At 38.3% G+C, this 25,447-nt stretch overlaps 1 protein-coding gene and 1 long non-coding RNA gene across 2 annotated transcripts in view; one reads left to right on the top strand and one right to left on the bottom strand.

Moving 5' to 3' along the window:
- The window catches only part of LOC129718259 (uncharacterized), a 220,933-nt gene that overhangs the window by 8,316 nt on the left and 187,170 nt on the right, over positions 1–25,447 (top strand). The window lies entirely within an intron of this gene.
- Positions 15,361–20,432, bottom strand: LOC129718262 (uncharacterized). Its single transcript, XR_008726834.1, has 2 exons — positions 20,234–20,432; positions 15,361–15,652 (listed from the first exon to the last, which is right to left on the bottom strand). It is a non-coding gene; the product is annotated as an uncharacterized LOC129718262 (long non-coding RNA).

Below are 25,447 nucleotides of genomic sequence, written 5' to 3' on the forward strand. Positions count from 1 at the left end.
GAAAGAAAAATCAGTAATGGCGGACAAAGCAATTTTTCTTTCTAATACTTCATTTATTGTTCAATCTTGCTCTTAAAACATGACTGTAGCAATCAAACAAACTTTAGTTCAATTTGAAACCTGAACTAGACTACCATTAAATGATCTACCACTATTTTCTCCCACTCTGCGAGAACATTCCAAACCACGGGGTACAATCGATATGGAAAATATCGCCAAGGGGTACGCGGACAAAAAAAGGTTGAGAACCGCTGGTGTACAGGACAATTGCGGGGCTAACGCTACGATACTACTGACACTAACAGTCTCTCCCAAGGCGAGACTCGAACATACGACGACTGGCTTGTTAGGCAAGCATCGTACCTCGTGACCATCTGGGGAGCCATTTTTTATAAAGAATTATGTCGAAAACATAGAAGCAAACCGTCCCAAATGGGTGAAATCCATAAAACTGGAAAAGTACCTTCAAGCGCTGTTTTCTCAAATCGATGATTTTTCAGATTAGACTGATATGCGATTAAAAATTAAAGTATAAAAATTAGGTATAAAAATTTAATTCTGCCATACCCATACTATACCACACACACAGCATACGCCATACCATACTTTACACTATACCATAGAAATACATAAACCATACACCAGGGCTCTACATTTTCGAAACAATACAATGAAACTGAATATTTCTCGCTGTCATTTCGATTCGAACAGTTTCCTTTTCACTTGATTCCTTCCGGCTACTGTCATCGAATCACTTCTCTCTTTCCCTTCTGTTGTTCATCGAATCGTTTCAAATGAAATTGATGACTATTTCAATTGACGGAGAGAGTGACGGAGAGAAAGACTGTTTCCTTTCCTTCAGCGTCTCAATTGAAACTAGCTCCGCATCGCGTCGTTTGATAATGGTTTTCTAAAACCGCAAGCCGCAGTTAAAACGGTAATGGCATCCACTAAATACGTCACGCAGGTCCCGATCAATATTTCGGAATTTTTTTTTTCTTTGTTGATCACTCGCGCTGCGTAACCACTTCGGGTTGTGAACCTGGTGTTGGTGTCCTCCGTTACATATCGTAACGATTTTTTTCTCCCTCTCCCATATATTTGCGCGAAGTACTGTATGGAAGCCCCCTGTCTACGTTAGCGCTCATTGTCATTTTCAATTGAGAATCGTCATGTGAGAGTGACAGTGATAATCTCCGTTTTCAACTGAAACGCATTTGTATTATTTTTTAGCCCTTTAGTTGTCAAAATCGAAGCAAAAGCTTTCGAGTAGTTCTCATGTGACTCACGAAGTGCTTGAGAATGATACAAACGCTTTTCAGTTGAAAGCGACGGGTAAAAGCGTCACTATAACCTGATAATTGTCAATTGAAAATGACTTTGTCAGGCTCTGCCATACACACCTATGGGGCCGTTCCTAAACCACGTGGTCATAAATAGGGGGACGGGGGGATTTGTCCAAAGACCACGGAAAACCACGCACGAGGGTGGGGGGGTTGACGAAATGACCACGTGGTCTTTTTTCCTGACTTATAATTTATTGTTGCCACTAAGTCAAGAATGTAGCTTTTGCATTTTAGAAATATAGAATGTACTGAAAGTTTAATAATAAAGATGTAAAAAATTTAAGCGAATTTTTGGCACTTAGCAAATGAAAAGACCACGTGGTTAAGTCGCAAGGGGGGGGAGGCCATAAGACCACGATAGATCACGGGGGGTACGGGAGGTATAAATATAGAATGTACTGAAAGTTTAATAAATTCAAGATAAAAATTTAAGTAAGTGATCAAAACATGACCACGTGGTTTAGGAACGGCCCCCATACGAATAACTTATAAATACCATACACATCACGCACGCTTTACGCACACGCTTTATACACACAAATGCTATACACACACGCTGAATATACACACACGCTATATACATACACAAACCCACTATATAATCACAAACGCTACACACACGTAATACACAGAAACGCTACACAAACACGCCATATACACACACGCGCACTATACACACTCTCAAACACACACACACACACACACACACACACACACACGCTGCACACTGTTTCTAAAGTTGCAAAAACGTGATTGAAATTATTTTGACCCAAAAACATTGATTTTAGAACAGTAACGTCTTCAGCAATGTTGTTTCATTAATTATTTTCCATGCTATAGAAGTTACAATTTCATGATCAATCCACTCAACAGTGAGAAACGAGTTTTCCTTTCTCATTTTGGAATATAAAAATCCACTTTGTTCAGCAAAGTTTTAGCAATTTTTAAAAGAAACAACTTTGTTAAAGACATCAAACTTCTACCTATTTATTTAAATGGACTTTTGTGGATTTTCTTGCTATTAAAAATCTTTTTCGTTATTTAACTTTTTATAGTGATTTTCTACAATTCGAATGTTCTACAAAGTTATTTGCTACAACAAAACAAACAATATCTCCGAAGAAAGTTTATTTTTATCTCACATATATTTTTGATTTTTGACGATTTTTACTAGAATAATGCGCTAATTTACACTAATTACTCTTAACTCAAAAAATAATGATTTTGGAGTAATAGTGTCTTCAGTTAAGTTGTTCTACCAATCATTCTCCATTTTGTAGAAGTTAGAATTTTGTGATTAATCTACCTAAAAGTGAGAAATGAGTTTTAGTTTTCTTATTTTTGCATATAAAAATCCACTTTGCTGAGTAAAGTTCTAGCACATTTTATAAGAAACAACTTTGTCGAAGACACTATACTTGTATCTGGTCATTTAAATCATTTAATTTCATTAAAATCATTTTTTAATATAACTTTTTATAGTGATTTTCTAAAAATGTTCAATGTTTTACAATGTTGTTAACTACAGTAAAACACACAAGTTCACCGAAAAAAGTTTATTTTTATCTCTCAAGTTTATTCAGTTAATAAATATTTTTATTAAATTAATGCACTTATTTATTTACAAATATTTGCACAGGAGACAGCGAGAGACAAATGCCTATATCTGGACTAAATGACGTTTTTCTTATACCTAAATATAGAAAAGGTTTAATCTGCAGATATTTGCAGATTTTAAAGATATCTGTTAGTAATTTAGCGCATTGTTTCAATAAAAATCGTCAATAACCGATAAAATATGAGAGATAAAAATAAACTTTCTTGGATGAAATTGTGTTTTTAGTGATAGTAAACAACAATGTAGAACGTTGCGAAATTGTAGAAAATCACCACTAAATGTTATATTAAAAATGATTTTTTGGACCATCTGTAGAAACCTCCACAAAAGTCCATTTAAAAAAGCAGACATAAGTAAGGTACCTTTGAAAAAGTTGTTTCTTATAAAATGTGCAATAACTTTGCCTAACAAAATTAATTTTTATATGCAAAAATGAATAAAGTTAAATTGGCTTCTCACTGTTAAGAGAATTAATCACAAAATTGCAACTTCTATAAAATGGAGAATAATTAATGGATCAACTTTCCTGAAGGCACTATGGGTCTAAAATCTAGTTTTTTGGGTCAAAATAATTTCGATTAAATCAAAAAATTTCGATAAAAATCTAGTGAAAATTGGAACATTAGCAGTATAAAGTTCTCTATTTGTTTCTGTATTGGTGTGGTGCATTAGTGTTAGTGAGATAGTTTTCTTTGTTAGCTGTAAGAATTTTGTGTTTGCTGTAAGAATCTCGAACAAAAAAAAATAAACAGAGATGAATTTACGCACACTATCTTAGATTACAATGGTGATAATGTTCGTGAGATCTTGTTTGGAGAACTCTATATTAGAATACGAAAAAAACCAGCGTAGAATAAAAAAACGCTTTTCGCTATAGGTCAGAGGCGATTTTTTTAATCACAATACAGAACTACTATCGTTAGAAATACAAACAAGATAGGGTAAGGAGCCCATAATTCGCCCACCCACTAACCAACTAATTGTTTACGGGGTTTATTATTGAATTATGCCAAATAAAAATTTATTCTCAATCTCAGTTATTTCTTTTTTATGTTAAAACACGGTTCTAAGAGTTGACACTATATTGCGAACAATGAAAAATCACAGGAGGGTTGTGTGCAAAGCCACGACCGCAAGGTTGAAGTAGAATACTTTTACACAGCTCTACTTACGACTGTACATTAACCTACGGCCGGGCGAATCGGTTCGCGCCGCTTTTCGCGTTTAGCCTGGCAGAGGCCTAATGCGCACGGCCAACACAATAGAAAGGTGTTTTCACATTGAAAATTAGACACGGTTTTACTAGAGTAAGTGTTGGCAAATGCATCAACAGCTAATACCGCCGCTATCGTCGCTTAGGAGAAGGTCGGTGTCTGAAGACAATGGCTTGACTTTTTCCTTCATTTACCTTAATTTTCCAGCTTTTGAGATAACCAACGTATGCAGTAACTCCTTTCTGCAGCCGATATCTGTAATTATTAGGAGTTCGACCATTGGCCATGATCGCACTGTCGTCTGCATATAACGCCAAACTGCAGCCGGATGGAAGTTGCGGTATATCAGAAGCAGGGTTGATATTTGTTGACACGGTTTTACTAGAGTAAGTGTTGGCAAATGCATCAACCGCTAATACCGCCGCTATCGTACGAAAGTCGGCCTGGCAGAGGCCTGAGACGTGGTGACCAACCACAGGGCAAGTGATTTGTTTAATTTGAAGGCAGCCACAGGCGCAACCCGCTGCTACCCTCTGTTACTGCTGAATGCTGATATCTGCTGTCAACGTTGTGGACGGTCCATCCAGTTCACCTTCCTACTAATGAATGTAGCTAGTTTTTCCAGAAACACTCTTTTATAGCCGAAGGGTGCTACGTGATAGGCCACGCCTTTCAGTTCAGGTTTACGATTTCCTTATGTTCTTTAGACGAATTATTCCACAATTCGCATTTGATTTTTGTATCCAGTAAATAAACACCGATGGTGCTCTCGCACACGCAACGGTTTTAACCCGTTTTTTTTTTTTAGCTCTTCATAGTCGAACTAACTGTCTTTGTGAATGCGGTCTAACAGGGCAGTTTGTTATTCAAAGTTGGTTATGCTGATCGCAGCCTTTGCGCTGCCCCGACAGTGGGGGGTTTACTAAATAAAGTAAAAGTAAAAATTAGACAACTACAACAGAATTTGATTGCATCCCGCACAGAATGTCTGCTTGTGTTGATGCCAGAAAATTATTAACCTTCAATTATTTGTTTATTTTCCTTGAAAAAAGCATTTTGCGGTACAAAATCGGTTACTGATTACAACTTTTGTGCTGCCCTAACATTGGGGGAATTAAGATACACGGACAACATGCACTGTGGAAGCTATTTTACATTCAGTAAATTCGACGGGTGCGACAGATTTAAATTGCTAGGATGCAACACAGAATGCTTGCTTGCGTTGACAAAAATTATTAACTTTCAATGACTTGTTTTTCTTGCCTTGAAAAAAGGCATTTTGATGTTCAAAATTGGATTTCCTGATGGCAATCTTCATGCTGCCCCAACACGGGGAGAATAATGGCAGTCTGGCGATACACGCTGAGTAAAACCGCGCTGCTCCTGAGACGTGGTGACCAACCACAGGGCTAGTGCTGCTGCTAAGGAAGGACGACTGCTGTTGTCGCTGTCTAGAACTATTATGAGCGGCTCTTTTTTTTTTAAGTTAAACAATATCTTTATTCAATTGATTTGCGTTTTTTTACATTTTGAAGTAGAATACTTCTCTCAGGAAGTTCGACTACATAGGGATGTGAAATGAAAAACTAAAACCGAAAAAAGTGAAAAATATGTTCAATTTCAAATGCTAATAACTCGGTTAGTATTCGATGGATTTCCTTTGTTCTTGTAACAATAGATTGGAAAATCTTTCAAGATTCTTCCCAAAAGAAGATAATTGTAATTTCATTATTCACACTATTGTACTATTGAAAATAGTCAAGCCTTGTTAAAACGAAAAATTCGACCTCTGATTGGTCGTTATATGCTTGCTTCCCAAGCACGGTCGACAGAATCATATACCTTGCAATTGAAAACATGCTATTTGGCTTATAAAAGAGCCTGTTTCAGCCGAAGCCACTCATAATAGTTCTAGACAGCGACAACAGCAGTCGTCCTTCCTTAACAGCAGCACTAGCCCTGTGGTGGGTCACCACGTCTCAGGAGCAGCGCGGTTCTTCTCAGCTTGTGTCGCCAGACTGCCATTATTCCCCCCGTGTTGGGGCAGTATGAAGATTGCCATTAGGAAATCAAATTTTGAACATCAAATTGCCTTTTTCAAGGCAAATAAATAAGTTCTTGAAAGTTAATAATTTTTGACAACGCAAGCAAGCGTTCTGTGTTGGATCCTAGCAATTTAAATCTGTCGCGCCCGTCTAATTTACTGAATGTGAAATAGCTTCCATAGTGCATGTATTTTTATTTATTTATTTCGTCAAGCAAATGTAGACTACAGTTATAATAATACAATGTTTTCTTATATTCTATACATTATTTCCAGTAGTTAGTCGTTTTTTTTTATTTGATTTCTGCCCATGGTGATGTCGATATTTTCGCAGTGCTGATTATAGTGACGCATCATGCGATTTATTGGGCCATTTTTTGAGTAGTTTGTTCTGTGACAATTTTCCGAAAATATTTTACGATTTCTTAATTGACGACTGGGTGCATAAAAATTTAGTTGTGATAATAATTGAGTAGATTGCACGCGTTGAGAAATAATGTCATTGATAAAATAAAGCATTGAAAGATCGCGGCGTTCTTTAAGTGCTTGTATGTCTATAAGCATGCAGCGTGCTTCATATGATGGTAAGGGAAATGATGTCCAATTTAGCTTACGAAGCGCGTACAAAAGAAATTGTTTTTGGACAGATTCAATGCGTTCTTCATGTGTGGCAATATAGGGATTCCATACAATGCTACAATATTCCAGAATTGGTCGGACGTATGTAATATATAATAGTTTGATTGTATATGGGTCTTGAAAATTGTGGCCGAAGCGTTTTATAAAGCCCAGCATACTATTTGCTTTGTTGATAATTGTATTATAATGTTCTATGAATGTAAGTTTGGAGTCTAAGATTACGCCTAGGTCCCTTACGATTTTGCATTTTTCTACTGGTTGGTTTCCTACGAAAATGTTTGTAGGTGGTGTTACTGTTTTTCTGCTAAAGGCTATTGAATTACATTTTTTAATGTTGAGTTGTAATAGACTTTTGTTGCACCAAGTGTAGAATACATTAATTTCATTCTGGAATATTTCGAAGTCTTCTGCATTGGTTATTTCTATAAAAAGCTTCATGTCATTATTTCTATAAAAAGCTTCATGTGCATATACAAGCACGTGTATTGACTTAAGAAGAAAGGAAATGTCATTTACGTATAATATAAAAAGAAGAGGGCCCAGGTGGGAACCTTGAGGAACCCCAGAAGTTACTTCTATTGGGTTTGAAAAGGAATTTTGAAAGCGGACTATTTGTGTTCGTTTTGTTAAGTATGACTGCAGCCATTCCAAAAATTTTGTTTCAGTTCCGTATTTTTCGAGCTTGAAGAGTAATAATGGTATGTCGATTCTGTCAAATGCCTTGCTAAAGTCCGTATAAAGAGCTTCTACGTGGTTACCGTTGTCCATTACAGTCAGAGTGAAAGTTATGAATTCCAAAAGATTTGTGGTAGTTGATCGGCCTTTGTAAAAGCCGTGCTGTTGAGTTGTAATTTGGTGTTTTACTTGTTGATAGATTTTTTCATTAATTATTGATTCAAATAATTTTGGAATGCATGAAATAATGGCAACTCCACGATAATTACGAATGTCAGATTTAGCGCCAGATTTGAAAATTGGCACTAAATATGAAGTTTTCCAGAGTTCTGGGAAAATTCCATTCTTCAGAGACATGTTAAAAAGGTGTTGTAAGGGTGTAGATAGTTCTTCTGCCAAATTTTTGAGAAAAATTGGAGCTATTCTGTCAGGTCCAGGACCTTTCGTAGCGTCCAAATTTTTAAGTGCGTTTGGAATTTCGAATTCAGATATTTGATTGACAGATAAAGAATTCGGAAATTCAGGAAAATACGAGAAGTATTCGCGGTCGCGATCTGTTTCTTCAAATGTGGTGTAAATTTCTTGAAAAAAAGTGGCAAAAAGACTACATATTTCATTACTAGTTTGTCCTACATTACTGTCAAGATGCATTCGTGATGGAAAGTTGTTACTTTTCAGTTTGGTTTTTACGTTATTAAAGAAGTTCTTAGGGCAAGACTTGATTTGATGCTCGATTTTACGATTGTGTTCTTCATGTGCAATTTTAATGGCTGCGTCAAGTTGACAGCAAATTTCTTGGTAATTTTGAAGATTTTCGCTATTGTTGTCTTTTTTGTATATTTTATGTGCTTTTTGTTTTCTATTTTTAAGGTTCTTCAATTGTGGATTAAACCACACTGGATATTTGTTGGTGTTCGTTCGTCTTCTTTTTTTTAGAGGTACATTTTCTGATATAATTTGATTAATTATTTCATAAAATTTTGGTACTTCTTCGTTGACATTTCCTTCTTTACAAATTATACTACGCCAATTTATTATGCGAAGTCTACGTTTGACTTGTTCGAAGTCAGTTTTGTGGTATTCCGGTACATCCTCGTACTCGCAGTCGCTGGGGTACGAAGTGTTATTCATTACTATTGAATATTCAATTGCTGTGTGGAATGCTTCATTTTTCCAGATGGAAGTCAATGATGCATCTACACAGAAGTCTTCAGTGCAGTTTGTGAATAATAGATCTAAATAAGCATTTTGTTTGTTTTTGACATGATTGATTTGATATAGACCGAGTTCTGAGGATTTGCCAAAAAGATACTGCAGTGTTTCGTTTTCGCCTACGACATGTTGTCCGTGTATCTTAATTCCCCCACTGTTAGAGCAGCTCAAAGGTTGCAATCAGAACCGAGCTGCAGCAGATATCAGCACTTAGCAGTAACAGAGGATAGCAGTGGGTTGCGCCTGTGGCTGCCTTCAAATCAAACAAATCACTTGCCCTGTGGTTGGTCACCACGTCTCAGGCCTCTGCCAGGCTAAACACCAACGCGAGCGATCGGGCGAAATTTTTGTCGTACATCAGCCGGCACTTCCTCTAATGGAAAAGTTGGATCATTTTGTTCAGAAGAATTTTACTGTCGGTAATATTACAGAGATGCGATTGCATTATATCCGATATGGAATTGAACAATTGTTCTTTTGAGGACAAATAAAACACTTAATTTGAAGAGTTAATAACTTTGGGTACCAGTAGCAGTATGGTAACAGCCTCAGCGGTAGGTGCAGCCGGTACTTCCATTAGGCCGACGTTATAAGGAAGTAAATGGAAGCGGCACGGCGAAACAGTTCGGGTGTGCTTAGACGCGCGTCATTTTTCGTTGTTGATATTATTCCCCACATGAAACGACGCGCTTTCGTACGATAGCGGCAGTATTAGCGGTGGATGCATTTGCCAACACTTACTCCAGTAAAGCCATGTCTAATTTTCAATGTAAAAACACCTTTCTATTGTGTTGGCCGTGCGCACTAGGCCTTTGCCAGGCTAAACGCGAAAAGCGGCGCGAACAGATTCGCCCGGCCGTACGTTAATGTACAGCCGTAAGTAGAGCTGTACATTAACCTACGGCCGGGTGAATAGAATAGAATTCCCAACTATGATGCCGTTCCTGAATGCGAAACCACTATTTTCCTGCTATCGGAGCATCCTTGCCGGTTGAGGGTTTCGGCCTTCCTCCGGTGAAGCTCTGCCTTATTTCGGCAACTACACAAGCATTCTGGATTTTGGCAATCAAAACTTCTGTTGGCTGTCTGATTTTCAGTGTGAAAACAGCCTTTAACTTTGTTATCAGAGTGCCTGATTACGATTTGGTAATATTGTTTGAATTAAATGTTTACAAAATATTACAATATTCCCCTTTCTCCCATTCAATAAAACAGTTAATACGATGCCTTCGTCATACGCAAGTTCACCACTCCCGCTATCGGCGTAACACAAAGATGCAATCAGCGTCATACCCGATTTTTTTTTTCAACAACAAACTGTCCTTTTCAGGACAACCAAACAAATGAATTAAAGATTTAAAATTTTTTAGTTCTGAGCTTTAACCAAAAGTTAATTATTTTAATTTGAATTCACATGTACATATACTCTGACTGTTGAAACTTGTTTGCGCCGCAAAGGGTTTGTACTTTGCCTGTTCAGTGAGGTCGTATTTATATGTGCAAACTGAAATTGAGTGGTACTTCAACTTCATTTGCACAGAATTTTCAATACTGCCAATGAGCGGTCAACATTTATTTACTAGAAAAAATGACTGACACGCAAGCAGCCGGGTTAACTCTCTTGTAAAAGTATTCTACTTCAACCTTGCGGTCGTGGCTTTGCACACAACCCTCCTGTGATTTTTAAAATTTTTAAGTGATTTAACTCTAGTTTTTCAGGCTTTGTTCTTTAAGGTTTAATTTTGTAGTATTCGTTGCTGTTTTTGCTGTATTGCAAATTGTATTAATTTACCGATTCTTTCGGATTGGGTCAAATTGTAAAAGAGACTACTTTTTTTTTTTTTATTCTAGTTTATTTTCCGTCGGTCTAGTTCCGCCACTGTTGTGGCCAATCACCGACGCCCAGGGAGGCGACTCCACACCCAGGACCCTAACTCACGACCCGTTTATTAACGGACCGGCGCCAACGGCTTTACTTCCTCATGCGATGGAAGGCGTGATCCCAGAGATTTTTCGCCTCAGAAAATCTCCCGGTGTCGGCTAGGATTGAATCTAGACCAGTTGGGTTGGTTGTGAGTGGATCACGCCACCTCACAACCATCGACACCTATGTCGGCGGTGGGATTCGAACCCAGGCGTCGAGCGTGGTTGACGGAGACGTTACCAACCACTCTAGGCCCCCGCTCAAAAGAGACTACTTAAACTAAATTAAAAATTAAATAAAACCTAATTAATCAGAGCTCGTATGAGCTGGTGTTCTGATGAGTTGGCACTAGTGATCAGCCATACGTAGGCATCATTGATGCGCTCCTGGATGGTCTTGCAACCTGCGAGTCGGTGTAGCTCCGTTATTCTAGTGTCCCATGGTGCATCTAGAATCATCCGTAGGAAGCGATTTTGAACCACTTGCAGCTTCTTCTTGTGTGTCTCTGCACATGAACCCCACATCGGCATGGCATAATTCACTACAGGTACGATGATTGTTTTGAAGACCGCCAACTTGTTTTTCCTTGACAACTTTGATCGTCGGTTGATCAATGGATACAGCGATTTAAGGAGTCCAAGGCACCTTTGCTTTACTTTTTCTGTGTGTATGTTGTAGAGTAGTTTTTCATCAATGGTGACTCCAAGGTATCCAACAACTTTAGACCACTCAATGGGGCATCCGTTTATGTAGATGCAGCAGCCAGGTGGTGGCGACAGCTTAGGAGAAGGTCTGTGTCTTAAGACAATGGCTTGACTTTTTCCTTCATTTACCTTAATTTTCCAGCTTTTGAGATAATCAACGTATGCAGTAACTCCTTTCTGCAGCCGATATCTGTAATTATTAGGAGTTCGACCATTGATCGCACTGTCGTCTGCATATAACGCCAAACTGCAGCCGGATGGAAGTTGCGGTAAATCAGAAGCAGGGTTGATATTTGTTGACACTCTTGAGTGAAAGTGAAAATAAGCATCCATAAACGTTATTTTTTTACAATCCTTTCAGAGTTCTCCTTTCCCGCTTTTTGCATGGAAGTGAACTGTCAAAACACCTCATCATATTTCATGCAATGGAAGCAAGACAGCAAAATCAGTTTATCAGTTAACGAAGATTGTCAAGGCATCGGTCAGTGTCAGTGAAAAAGTGTTTCGGTGAGGTTTATTTTGGTTGAGTGGACTGTTTGTTTTTCTTTTTAGCTTTGAAGTGAAGATCATTTGGTTGGACTTGTCGTCAAATTTTATTCCGTAACCGTGAACGATGAGCGCGATCTATTTCATCTGAGTATAACAGCACGTTACTAGAACGAAACGAGGTGGCGCCTGCGAGATGAACTCGAAATTTTCTGTTGTTGAGGTAGTTTCTTACCATTTTTACTAGATAATTAAGGATAATTCCCTCGAATACCTTGCTTACCGCCGGTAGTAGCGTGATCGGTCTGTAGCTTACCGGTAGTGTAGGTGCCAGGTTTCGGAATGGGGATTACTTTTCCTGTTTTCCATCGAGTCGGGAAGTGACAAAGTTGACAGCATCTTGTGAAAATCGTGGCTAAGAAGCGGTAGGCCTTGCTTGACAATTTTTTGAGGACTAGGTTGAAAATAGCATCGTTTCCTAGAGCCTTCATATTTTTTCCACATTTTATCGCCTTGCACACATCGTCCTCAGACCCTTGATCGATGCGTTGCTCCTCTACACTCAACACATTTAACTCGACGATTGATTGCTGAACAACTGGTTCGTATGGACTTGGCATATCGGTTCCCAAGTTGTGCGCTTCCAAAAGCTTGCAGGCGATTGCGTTGGTCTTCTCTAATGGCGATACCAGAATACCACCAACGTTGTCTCTCAGAGGGGGAACTGCTTTCGGCTTCTGTTTCATTATTTTGGCCACTTTCCAGAACGGCTTTGTGAAGTCTCCCATTTGCTTAATTTCGTCAGTGAATTTCTGGTTTCTTATAATACTCATCCGGTCGTTTATAAGCGAATTTAATTGTGTCATTTGTTGTTTCTTTCGAAGACATCCGTAGTTGCGTAGTCGAATAATTCGTTGTGTGTGTGAGTCGATCTTGATAAAACTTTGTCTCACTGGTACCCATCGGATGCAGCGATCTTCTGCGGCATGCACGGCATTTTCAAACATAGCTAGATGGTTGTCGATCGCTTGTTCGGACGGTAGTTCTAGATTTTCGAGCAGCTGGGAGTCCACCAGTCTGTTGAAAGCATTCCAATCTACTCAATGGTAATCACGCCTCTGTATTTTGGGTGCTAGTGAAGGAATGCAGTCTAATTCACATACAACAGGATAGTGGTCTGAACTTAGTTCGCGATGAGTAACTGGTTTCGATAACGGTAAATCCGACAGGTAGATGTCCAGAGTAGATGTAACTCTTGAGGGTGACAGAAACATTGGGTTATCAGGAAAGGGGATGGTGCACGTTCCCGAATACAAGTGGTCAGCAAGGAGGTTGCCACTCTTGTTGCACCTCTCGTTTCTCCAAATAGTATGCCGTGCGTTGAGATCACCAGCTAATACGAAGCGAATTCTGTTGTCTGTGAGTTTTTGCAGATCTTTAACAAATAAGTCGAATGTGCCGTTGCTGTCTACACACTGCTGCGAACGTAGACTGAAAAAACTGTTATGCCTCCTTGGTGGGTATGTATTTTCACACCGATCGCCTCGATTATGTTAGTCTTCGGATGCGGTATAACGTCGAATCTTAAATTTCTACGGATGATGATAGCTACACCGCCTCCGCTTGAGTTGGGACGGTCTAGTCTAATCACAGAATGAGAGGGAAGTGAGAAGTTAATGGATGGATTGAGCCGGGTTTCCGTAATCACTCCCACGTCGATGTTGGTTTGAGCCAAGAAATTACACAACTCGATCTTTTTCGCTCGGATTGAGCGAGCATTCCAATTGGCAAATCTGATGCTGCGGAGCTCAGTTGACCCCATAATAACAAACCATGTAGCCTAGGACCTGGATTTGGTCCGCAGGTGTTTTGCACTGCTTCAGTCGACCGCATAACTCGGTAAAGATGGACCATAGCTCTGCGGAGCTAAAAAACGTTGACTCGTTCACTACATTTGCGTAACTTGAGGAGGGCTCTTGCATGCCAGCTCTTATCCGAGGGTCTATGCGACGCGAGTTAAACACTTGGGTGTTGTTCGGAGTTTTTAAAAAAGCTACTGACACATTTCACTGCTCAATTAAGACTAACTTTATTAATTCTAACGATTACATTTGTGCCCGCCGTTCGATTCACGTTGGTCAGAATATGAACCGCTGACTCCGCATCGCTCGGTGGTGGCTCCGATCGTTCGATTGTCGTCAACCTGCTCGTCGATGGCATTGTCTGAATTGTCAGCAAATTCCTTTGGTAGCTCGGTTGTTAACTCCTCCCGGCTGAGTGATGAGACTCCAGGGAAATCATATCCGCAATGGTCAATCTTCTAATTGGTTTTGCATCTGAGATCGTTGGAATGTCCTTTAATGGATCGTCATGTTGAATTTTGATTTTTGTGGATCTGCTTGATATGAAATTACAAAGGAGAACAATGCTGATGATTATGGTTAGAGGGAAAGTAATTCCTCCGAAAATGGTTAACTTTGGCCAGTGAAAGCTGTTTGTTTGCAATTTGATATTTTCCAGTTCTTTTCTAGTCTCGAGATGTAGTTCATGGAGATGTTCGAGGCTCAAGTTAACAATGAGATGTCCTTGCTCCACAGAGATACCTTCTAGTGGTATCTGTAAGGGCGATTCCTCGAGATTATGAATATTGCTGCTAAAAGTGTTGTTGTCAATCGAAACATTACAGTTTTCGAACGAGATGAAGAATGGACCGAATAGGTTCCTTTAAAAAATTCCACAGTTGCTTGTAAGTGAAAAATTTCTATCATAGTTGATGATCAGATTTTTGTCGTTAACGGTGATGATTTCTTCTTGTATGAGGTTGAGGGTAAAATTACAACTGGCTGGTTTTCCATTTAAGAGTTCCGAAATACATGTTGAGTTTTCGGGTATTAGGTCTTCTATGTTGAATATCGTTGGATTCAAAGAAGGTAGAGCATAGATCTCTTTGTTGTGTTTCAAATAATTTTGTCTCTCAAGATAAATTTGTCTTTGTTTATGACGAATCGGATAAATGTGAATTTTCCTGAATATTCTTTTGTCTAGTTTAGGAATTTTGATAAGCAGAGCTACCTCCTTGCTGTTGGTTGCCACTGATGATTCTGCATATGATAGTGCTCCGCTGATAGAGTTGGTTGTCACGTTCTCGTCGTGTAGTCTTCTTACTAATACTTGTATTTCTCCTGTACTTAGAATTTTGCTGTTTAAGATTCCTATCTTTGCTAAACTTATACTGTCTACAATTTGCTCTAATTTTTCATGTAAATACTTTAAGTTCAAAAATATATTAATGGAATGATTTTCTATGGATTTTGTATTGAACAATGATATGGCTTGAGTAGTTTTACGTACGAATTCCTTCATCTGTAGGTTTAATTCCCCGTTAATTTTTACCTGAGCATTCTGAATTAGATTATTGATAGAGGAGTTAATTATTTTTAAATCGTTAGCATCTGGACTACCTGCTATAAATTTCCATGCTGAACCTAGGCTATCCCAGCGTTTTGATCTTTTAATTGAAATAAGGTTGTTCAGTATTTGATCGATTTGTTTAAATTCTTCTATAATTAATATGGAAAACTGATTGGTCGCTATTTCGTCAAACATGTCTCTAAGGTTTCGTACATGGTATTGATATGAACTTATGTTAAAATGATGGATATAAAAATATGAGTCAATTCTTACTCTGCTAGTTCCATGGTCGAATGCTAGGATTGGCTGGTTAGTTAGGTTCCGGAGTGATATAGTTTGTTCTGATGACCATCCTGAATGTAGGATTAAAAGTCCTAGTCTATAATTGAAGTGCATTGAGTTAGATCTCTCGAATTTTAATGTCGTTTTTATGAATTTTTCTTCCATCATCGGTGGTAATGTTATTAACTTTTGCTATTTTAACTTTTTTATATCTTGCTTTGTGTTTCAGCCTTTGTCGGGTTTTTTCAAATGCTTCGCTATTTTCTTTAGGATTTCTTATTTTCTTTGATTTATTATGATGGTCAAGATCTTGTTTTTGCTTCCTTTTTAAATTTTCAAATACTTTTTCGATGATTTCGGGTGTTTGGGGAGATGGAAGGATAATTTCGTAAGGAGTAAATTTTGTTGCGATATGTATGGATGAATTGTTTTTATGAAGAACCATGTGCATGAGTTCAATAAGAGGTTTAATGGGATTCTCAGTTTTAGTTATTCGGTATAATTCTAAGAGAGTTGAATGGAGCCGTTCAACCGTTCTGTTCATCTCACTTCTTCCTGTTGCCGTAATGTAGGGGGTGATTCCAGTACCATTGTAATAATTAACCAGGTCTCCGGTCATAAATGATTTTTCACCATCCATGACTAAAATATCTGGTGGTTTGTATTTGGACAGGAGTTCCTTGAGGGCTGGGACAATATCAATTGCTGCTCGGGATTGGACATGCATCACTTGAGCGAATTTAGAAAATTTATCTATGTAGGTGAGAAAATGATTGCTCTCGAGAAATAATATGTCTACATGAGCGATTTGGAAAGGAGCATTCGGTATCGGGGTTTTCTGAAGAGGATATTTAATGGGATTCCTGTCGTATTTGTTTTCGTTACAGATACGACAGTTCACAATGAAATCTCTGAGTTTTTGATGCAGCTTTGGAAAGTAGAATTTCCGCATGATTTGAAGCTTATTTTCTTGAACACATCTATGGGCTCTCATGTGTTCGTTCCTAACGACGTTCCATTGCTCGTTTTCGTCTTGAACGCCTTCGAGTTGCTTCTGAGTAAATCGGATTTTTAACAGTCTTTGTTGGCCAAAATATTTTTTATATGTTTCTTGAATTTTCCCCTGGGGTCTTCGTCTGTTAATAATCCATTTACCATACCTATGTTAAAGTGAGTTTTTAGGATCTGCAAAATAGAATTTTCATTAATATCGGCAATCGTTATAGTAATTCTTGTATATGATTCAAAAGGGTGTTCAACTATTACTGAGTTCGGACGCTCTTTAATGATAACTTGATGACGGAAAGCGTTATTTGGTACCTCTGTTGATATGATGTAGAAATCGTCGCTAGTATCGGCAGAATGTTGGGTTCCTGTCATGGAACATACCATTCTACTTAGAGCATCCGCAACAACGTTTGTTTTCCTGGTTTATACATTATCTCATAATCGTGCTCTTCTAAGTACGATTTCCATCTTTTCAATTTGGCATTCGTATTCTTTGGCGAGAGTGCGAATGTGAGGGGTTGATGATCTGTGAGAATTTTAAACTTGGTTCCATATAAATAATTCCGAAATGTTTGTAAAGCCCAATAAATCGCTAACATTTCCTTCTCAGGAACAGAAAATTTTTCTTCTGTCACAGACAAGGTCCTTGAAGCGAAATGTATTGGTTTATCTCGACCCATTTCTCCTTGAGACAGTACCGCTCCGATAGCAAAGTCTGAAGCGTCTGTAGTTAATAAAAATGGTTTTTCATAGTCAGGGTATATCAACACATCAGAGGAAGAAAGTATGTTTTTCATTTTATTAAAACATTGTTTTTCAGTATCACAAAGGTAAATTTTTTTGCTCGACATCGGGTTTCTCTCCCCTCGTAGAAGATTTGTCAAAGGTTTTGCGATTTTTGCAAAGTCCTTTACAAATCGACGGTGATAGCTCATCATTCCGAGGAATGATTTCAAGTCTTTCATTGTTTTGGGTTCTGGGAATTTTTGAATCACTTCAATTTTTTTTGTGATTCGGTTTGATACCTTCTGAGCTTATGATGTATCCTAAGAATTCTACATCAGAATGTAAAAACTCGGATTTGTCCAATTGAATCTTGAAATTCGCTCTATTCAACGTGTTCAAAATAATATTCAAATTCACCAAATGTTCTTCGAGAGTCTTTCCAAAGACTATGACGTCGTCAATGTACACATAACATATTTTTCCAATATGTTCTCTTAAAACGTCGTCTATTGCTCTTTGGAAAGTTGCAGGGGCGTTTTTTAAGCCAAATGGCATTCGAGTAAACTCGTACTTACCATTGTTTATAGAAAATGCTGTTTTTTGTATATCATCGTCTTTCATCTTGATCTGATTGAAGCCGGAAGCTAGATCGAGAGTGGAGAAGTATTTCTGGCCTTTGAGTTGACAATTACATAGCTGATTTCTGGCATGGGATATCGATCTGAAGTTGTTTTTTCATTGATTTTTCTATAATCAATGACCATTCTGAATTTTTTTTCGCCAGAGGCATCTGTTTTTTTCGGGACCACCCAAACTGGGGCTGTCCAGGCTGAACGAGAAGGTCGAATAATACCATCTTCTAAAAGCTTTTTAATTTGTTTGTTGACTTCTTCTGTATAGGCTTCAGGGTATGGATAAACTCTCTGGTGTACTGGAATATCATCAGTTGTGTTGATGGTGCACTCAATTTTTGTCGCATATGTAAGTTTCGAATTTGGCTCATGGAATGCCGTTTTGTTGGCATTCAAAACTTCTTCCAATTTTTTCTTTTCTGAGGAGGTTAGATGACAAGTTCTAAACTGCTCTACATTATTAGCTATTTGTTTCTGAGGTATATATTCTTGTAAAGGGATTACTAGTTCTTCAGAATTTCTACATAAGGTAAGAGTCATCTTTTTCATATCGATTGTGGCATTAAGTGCTTTTAAAATACCCGTACCGATAATTCCACGGAAAAACGGATGAAATTTGTGAAGTAGGAATTGCGTTTTGAAGTTTATTTTTGAGTAGAAGAAATTTATGTCGATTGCTGATGTGGCATCGAAATTTACATTAGAACTTGATATTTGGTTTGCTGAGAAATTATATGGTCTTGAAATGTTATAACTCCAGGCTAGTTTAGGATCAATCAAATTGATATTCGCTCCGGTATCGATGAGGAAGGGAAAGTTTCCAATTGTTGTTTTTAGGTTGATGAATGGTAGAACCGGTTTCACCAACTCGGGTTCCATCCTAAAAAATTGGTTTCTTGAGTTGCATCAGTTTGATCTATGTTTTCGGGGGGGTGACTATTGCTATCGTATGCATAAAAATCATGATAATCTTTGTACTCTTCAAACTGGTGTTCGGGATATTGTTTAGCATCTGTTTCGTCACTGGCTTCTACTACGTTAAATGTTGATGTTCCTTCTATGGGGTGAGCTAGTCTTTTAAAATTTTGTATTTTAGATGATGGGGGATGTTGGCGTTTGATAGGAAAGGTAGGTTGGTTTCCATAATCTAAAAACCGAGATCGGACACTTTGATCTACCTCCATTGGTTCGGGTCTCGGGAGAGGCTTCGGTGGATAATTGAAGGAGTTTGGATTGTGTTGGAATCTATCTTGAGGTTGCAAAAATGGATTGAAGTTTGGTTGGAAACGGGGTTGAGGTTGTACAAATGGATTCGTGTTATTTCTCTGATTTGATATGAAGGGGTTTCGGTACTATTGGGGTAAACAAGAATTTTGAAAGTTTCTAGGTGGTGGAGGAGGAAAGTTTTGGGTACGTGGTGGAATTTTTGGCGGATGTCGAGGCAAGTCTAGCTCTCTGGGTTTGGGGATTGAATAATTGGAATGTTCATTTCTGAATGGTGCGCTTCTCGCATCCATGTTGTAAAAATCTATACAAAATTGGTATGCTTTTGCCAAGCTTGTTGGTGTAGCCGTTTTCAATAACACATTGAGGGGTTTTTCTAATCCTCTAATGAATGAATCTAATGCTTTTTCTCGAAAATATGTGGTGTGTGAATCGGCATTTTGACTAATTCTCTCGTCTGTTTGAATTTGGACGATAATAGAAGCGAGCAGTTCATTTACTCGGCTGTAATAGCTGCTGAGGCTTTCAGACGGGTGTTTCTTCACAGTCGTCAGTTCAAAGTCCAATGTTTTGATATCTCTTTTATCTCGATAACAAAGTAAGAGAGTTTTTTTTATTTCGAGCCAATCGTAAGTAATATTATTTGCGTTCAAAATATCTGCGGCTTCACCACGAATTTTACGTCTGACTGTTTTTTCTATAGTTGCAACCTGATCTGTGGTTGCGTGTTTTTCCCGATAATGTCGAAAAATATCTTCTACGTCTGTGAGCCATGCAAGTAATTCTTGTGCTCTACCGTCAAACGGTTGAAGATCTCTTAGAAGATCCGGTATTTTACCTAGTTCGTAGAACTGTTGGTTTGATAATGAGTTCACCGACGTGGGTATAGGTGGATTCATTATTCTTGCAAAATAAAAAATTAATCTACTTTTCTTCAGATTTTTTTGAATTTAACACTTATTATTATTTATTTTTTTCTTTCTATGAGGCTCAATTAAACACACTTTTTTATTTCACTATGCCAGCTAGTCTGGACTTTTGTCAGTTGCACTAAAACACTATCACTATTTATTAAAACTATCACTTACATGAATGCCAGCATATCTGGACTTTCTTTTCCTGGGTTGACGGGAATCCCTTTATCGTCGGGGGATCGGCAGGCAGATGCTACGAGTTGCTCCTTTTTCCTAGCGGTACTCGGGACTCTCACATCGATCGGGTGATTACCTCAGTGTCCTGCAGATCGCTTGGTTTCTGGTGTGTGGCTCTTTCCACCGTTGTGATCCGGCTGCTTTAACCGAATATAAAGATTTTCACACTTTAAAACACTTATACTTTTCCCGACTTCTGGGTCCCTATTCGGGCGCCAGTTAAACACTTGGGTGTTGTTCGGAGTTTTTAAAAAAGCTACTGACACATTTCACTGCTCAATTAAGACTAACTTTATCAATTCTAACGATTACATTTGTGCCCGCCGTTCGATTCACGTTGGTCAGAATATGAACCGCTGACTCCGCATCGCTCGGTGGTGGCTCCGATCGTTCGATTGTCGTCAACCTGCTCGTCGATGGCATTGTCTGAATTGTCAGCAAATTTCTTTGGTAGCTCGGTTGTTAACTCGCGTAGTATTCCCGGCTACATTCGTGGGCTGGGAGCCCACAGGGTTGAGCAATCCTATCGGTTCCATCACTTTGGGCAACGGTGGAAATTCAGTAGCATCTAGAGCTGGTGCTGCTGGCCTTTTATTGGAGGACTTCCGCCCCGGTTGATTTGATTTTGTCGCTTGCTGTCTAATCCGTATGTATTCTGCACGCTTGGGGCAGCTGCGGTCTGTAGCTGAATGGGCACCGTCACAGTCGGCACAGTGTTTGGTTGACTCTGATTTCTTCGGACACTGATCTGAAGTGTGTGCGTCGCCGCAGTGATTATATCTGCTTTTCAAATGGCAGTTCCGTGTGCCGTGGCCGTGATGCAAGCAGTTCAAGCATTGGGTTACGTCTGCACGATTGTTGCGATAAGCTTGCCATTGAACAATTATGCTTCCAATGTGTTTTATTTCACGCGATTTCTTCAATGTGGTAGACCCCTTCAGAAAGTGCACTAGGTAAAAGGGTTCGGATTCCTCTTTTCTCCTAATAACATGGACAGCTTGAGCCTCGAGCCCATATTCACTTTCAAGCTGTGACTGCAAAGTTCCTGGTTCTGCTAATGGTAGACCGCGAATGATGACCCGGTAGGGTCTTTCTCCTGGTTTGTCATGTGTATAATACTCTAAACTGCACATTTTTAGGTGATCTTGCACCTGGTTGAATTCTTCCGATGAATTACAAAGCACTTTTATTCCAAACCGCGTGAGTTTATATACTGGATTTACTCCACACTTGGCGATTCCAGTAGATAGAGTTGAGAAATTCACATTTTTCACTACTAGTGGCGGCTGTTTTTTCCTACCGGAACCATCCGATAGGTTGACTGTTGAACAATTCGATTGATCCTGTGGGTTTGTTACCAGTCAGTGAAGCGAACGGGTTTTGCTTGAGCAGCCCCCTCGGAGTTTTCAGCGGATTGCTGACGGCGTCTTTTCCCCCCGTTCGAGTCATCGGGTGGTCCAGGGCGAGCTTTTCCCATTGCTCGTGTGAGATCCAGCAAACTGACAAGTGCTGGGGATGGTTGATCCTGGTGAAGCAATATGTCAAATATACTGTACTTTAAATAACACTTAAACACGTCTTGTCGAGTCAAACGACTAAACCAAACTGATGAGCGGCTCCGGCTGAAACAGGCTCTTATATAGGCCAAATAGCATGTTTTCAATTGCAAGGTATATGATCCTGTCGACCGTGCTTGGGAAGCAAGCATATAACGACCAATCAAAGGTCGAATTTTTCGTTTTGACAAGGCTTGACTATTTTCAATAGTACAATAGTGTGAATAATGAAATTACAATTATCTTATTTTGGGAAGAATCTTAGAAGATTTTCCAATCTATTGCTGCAAGAACGAAGGAAATCCATCGAATACTAACCGATTTATTAGCATTTGAAATTGGACATATTTTTCACTTTTTTCGGTTTTAGATTTTCATTTCACATCCCTATGTAGCCGAACTTCCTGAGAGAAGTATTCCACTTCAAAAATAGGTGGGCGAATTTTGGGTACTCGGATAAAGTGGGCGTATTTTGGGGTCGTTACCCTTATAATATCTCTAGTAGGTTTTCCGTATACAAGTGTTTTTTTTTTTTCAATTTATTTTTGTCGTAAAATACTTCTTTCTTCATGATATTTAAAACTCTCACAGGAAAAAAAAACCCAAAGTCATTCTAACAGTTCTGAACGTAGCACCGAGGGCAAAAAGTCGCGTTACACAAGTGAAGAAACGTAAATGGAGTCGACCATAATTTTGTTCCTTAAAGTTAATAACGAGATTATAGTCAAGTTTATGCCGGGCACCAATTGAGCTAATGTTGAAATGATATAATTATATTTGCGCTGGTAGAAGGGTAGGCTTATCATGATAGTGATTTTGCATGGATGCTGTCTTGAGGTATAATATTATGAATCCAGCATCTAACGGATAATATCCTTTGAGTATCAAACATACATCGAAGACAGCGCTTAAGAGCCAGTTCGCAAGAGCCGCAACCGCCTTTCTGAGGGACGTTGTTTTGATGTTCTCCGATTGGGCTGAAATTTTCAGCGTTTGTTTGTCTTTTCAAGGTAGAAAGTTTTGCAAAATTTCAATTTTTTTCTTTGAGGTTAAGTGGGGTAAAACGGCCCATGAAAATGTTATGTCCAAAAACGTCCAAATACTAAAAAGTGCAATAACTCCAGCTAGACTTGATGGATTTTTCTAAAAATTTGTGGTATTATTCTACACTAAAAGTACTTCAAAACGCAAGGTAACAATATAGGGTAAAGAGGTAACATGATGAAAAAACGCATTTTTCTTTTAAAAATTGTCAATTTTTAGGGTCATCCTACACTTTTCAACATCGCTAGAAAAAATATCTGAATATGGCGTTTTGCAGAGCAACTCAAGAGCTTTAATGACATGTATAAGCCAAGTGTGCCAAATGGGGTAAAACGGCCCTAGAAAGCTCCTGCTAGCTCCTGCTAAACATATTAGATTTAACTAAAAATTGGGTTTATCACTGTACCTTACCAGAACTACCTACTTTATCAGAAGATACGCAATTTGGGGTAAAACGTCCCTTGAAGATTTTTTTTTTTCGAAAATGCCGTCAAAATCACCAAAACTGCAAGAACTCGGGTTAAATTTGATAGATTTACTGAAAATTTAGATAATTACTCTAAGTTAATACGAACTTAAAGGCAAGATGACAAAAATGACAAATAGATTTACATGACGAAAATAAATATTTTTCTTGAGAAATACTTAGCGATTTTCGGGGTGCTATTTTCTCTACAGAAAAGGTCCAGAACCAGAAGTTAGCATTTTATAAACAACTACAAAGCTTTCATTTGGCATAATATTCAGATGCATCTTTTGGGAAGTGACTAAAAAGGACTAAAGTTTTCCTTGACTGCACGAAAAGCTTCAAACAAGGTAAAAGATATTATCGACATGATTGTCGCGAAAATAAATAATTCCAACCGAGTTCCTACTTATCCGTGGAGCAAATAAAATCGTTATTTGCACGATTCTTTGCAATAGTTATGTATGCAAAACTTAGCGTAAAGGAAGATGGTGCTTTGATGAACGTTGAAGAACATCATGAGGTAAAATTGTTAAGCATTAATGTTTGTTGTTTCGTGATTTTTCAAAATGATCGTTCATTTTTGTTGATACAACAGCAACCAGAGTAACATGATTTTTTTGGACAACACTCAGGAAAAAGCGAAGAAAGAGACCGATGACAATTAAGTTAAAAATAATCAAATTAAAGCGATTCAAATTAAATTTAAAAACAATAATATTAAAAAGATGAACAACATGAAACTCAAACCATAACTTACTTCATTTGTTTTAACAAAACTCGAAATATTGTCTTTCAGCAACCGTCTCATCGATATTGCTTTTCTATATATGCTTTTCTCGAAACCTAGTGAAAAAGTCAAAAAAAAGTTCGGTCCTTTTTAGTCAGTTTCCAAATGATGCATCTAGAATTGATATCAAATAAAAGCTCTTTAGTTGTTTTATAAAATGCTAACTTCTGGTTTTGGACTGTTTTTTGTTGAGGAAATAGCACCCTGAAATTCGCCAAGTATTTCCAAGAAAAATATTTTTTTTTCGTCATGTAAATCTATTTGTCACTTTTGTCATCTTACCCTTAAGTTCGTATCTAACTAGAGTTAAAATCTAAAATTTCAGTAAATTTATCAAGTCTAACCCGAGTTCTTGCAGTTTTGGTGATTTTGACGGCATTTTTCGAAAAAAAAAAATCTTCAAGGGACGTTTTACCCCAAATTGCGTATTTTATGGTAAAGTAGGTAGTTCTGGTAAGGTACAGTGATAATCCAAATTTTAAGTAAAATCTTTTAAGTCTAGCAGGAACTAAAGTGATCCTAGTGATTTTGACAGTTTTTTGAAAAAAAACCTTCTAGGGCCGTTTTACCCCATTTGGCACACTTGGCTTATACATGACATCAAAGCTCTTGAGCTGCTCTACAAAACGCCATATTCAGATATTGAAAAGTGTAGGATGACCCTAAAAATTGACAATTTTAAAAAAAAATGCGTTTTTTTCGTCAATTTACCTCTTTACCCTATATTGTTACCATGCGTTTTGAAGTACTCTTAGTGTAGAATAATACCACAAATTTTTAGAAAAATCCATCAAGTCTAGCAGGAGTTATTGCACTTTTTAGTATTTGGACGTTTTTGGACATACCATTTTCAATGGCCGTTTTACCGCACTTAACCTCAATGAAAAAAAATTGAAATTTCGCAAAACTTCCTACCTTGAATAGACAAAAAAATGCTGAAAATTTCAGCCCAATCGGAGAACATCAAAACAACATGCGGTTGCGCCTCTCGCGAACTGGCTCTTAACTTTTTACACATGACTATTTTAAGGAATGTCTGTTAATGGCAGGAAAACATCATCTGTCAACCAATGGAAATCCTGTTGCCCATTACACAAAATCGATAGTTTGTTTCACCGATGCAATTTGAGCTGCATTATCACGGCGCCGGTGACCAATGATCTGCAACTGTTTGCACTGAACATGACAGCCCCGCAAGGGTAACGTTCACGGCATGACCTACAACACATCTTGCCAACCTGTCAAACACGACAACATGTAGCGTGACGTGAGATATCAAGCGACTTCACTTTCTG

This window comes from Wyeomyia smithii, chromosome 1, assembly GCF_029784165.1.
Source record: "Wyeomyia smithii strain HCP4-BCI-WySm-NY-G18 chromosome 1, ASM2978416v1, whole genome shotgun sequence".
In the NCBI taxonomy this organism is placed as follows: domain Eukaryota; kingdom Metazoa; phylum Arthropoda; class Insecta; order Diptera; family Culicidae; genus Wyeomyia; species Wyeomyia smithii.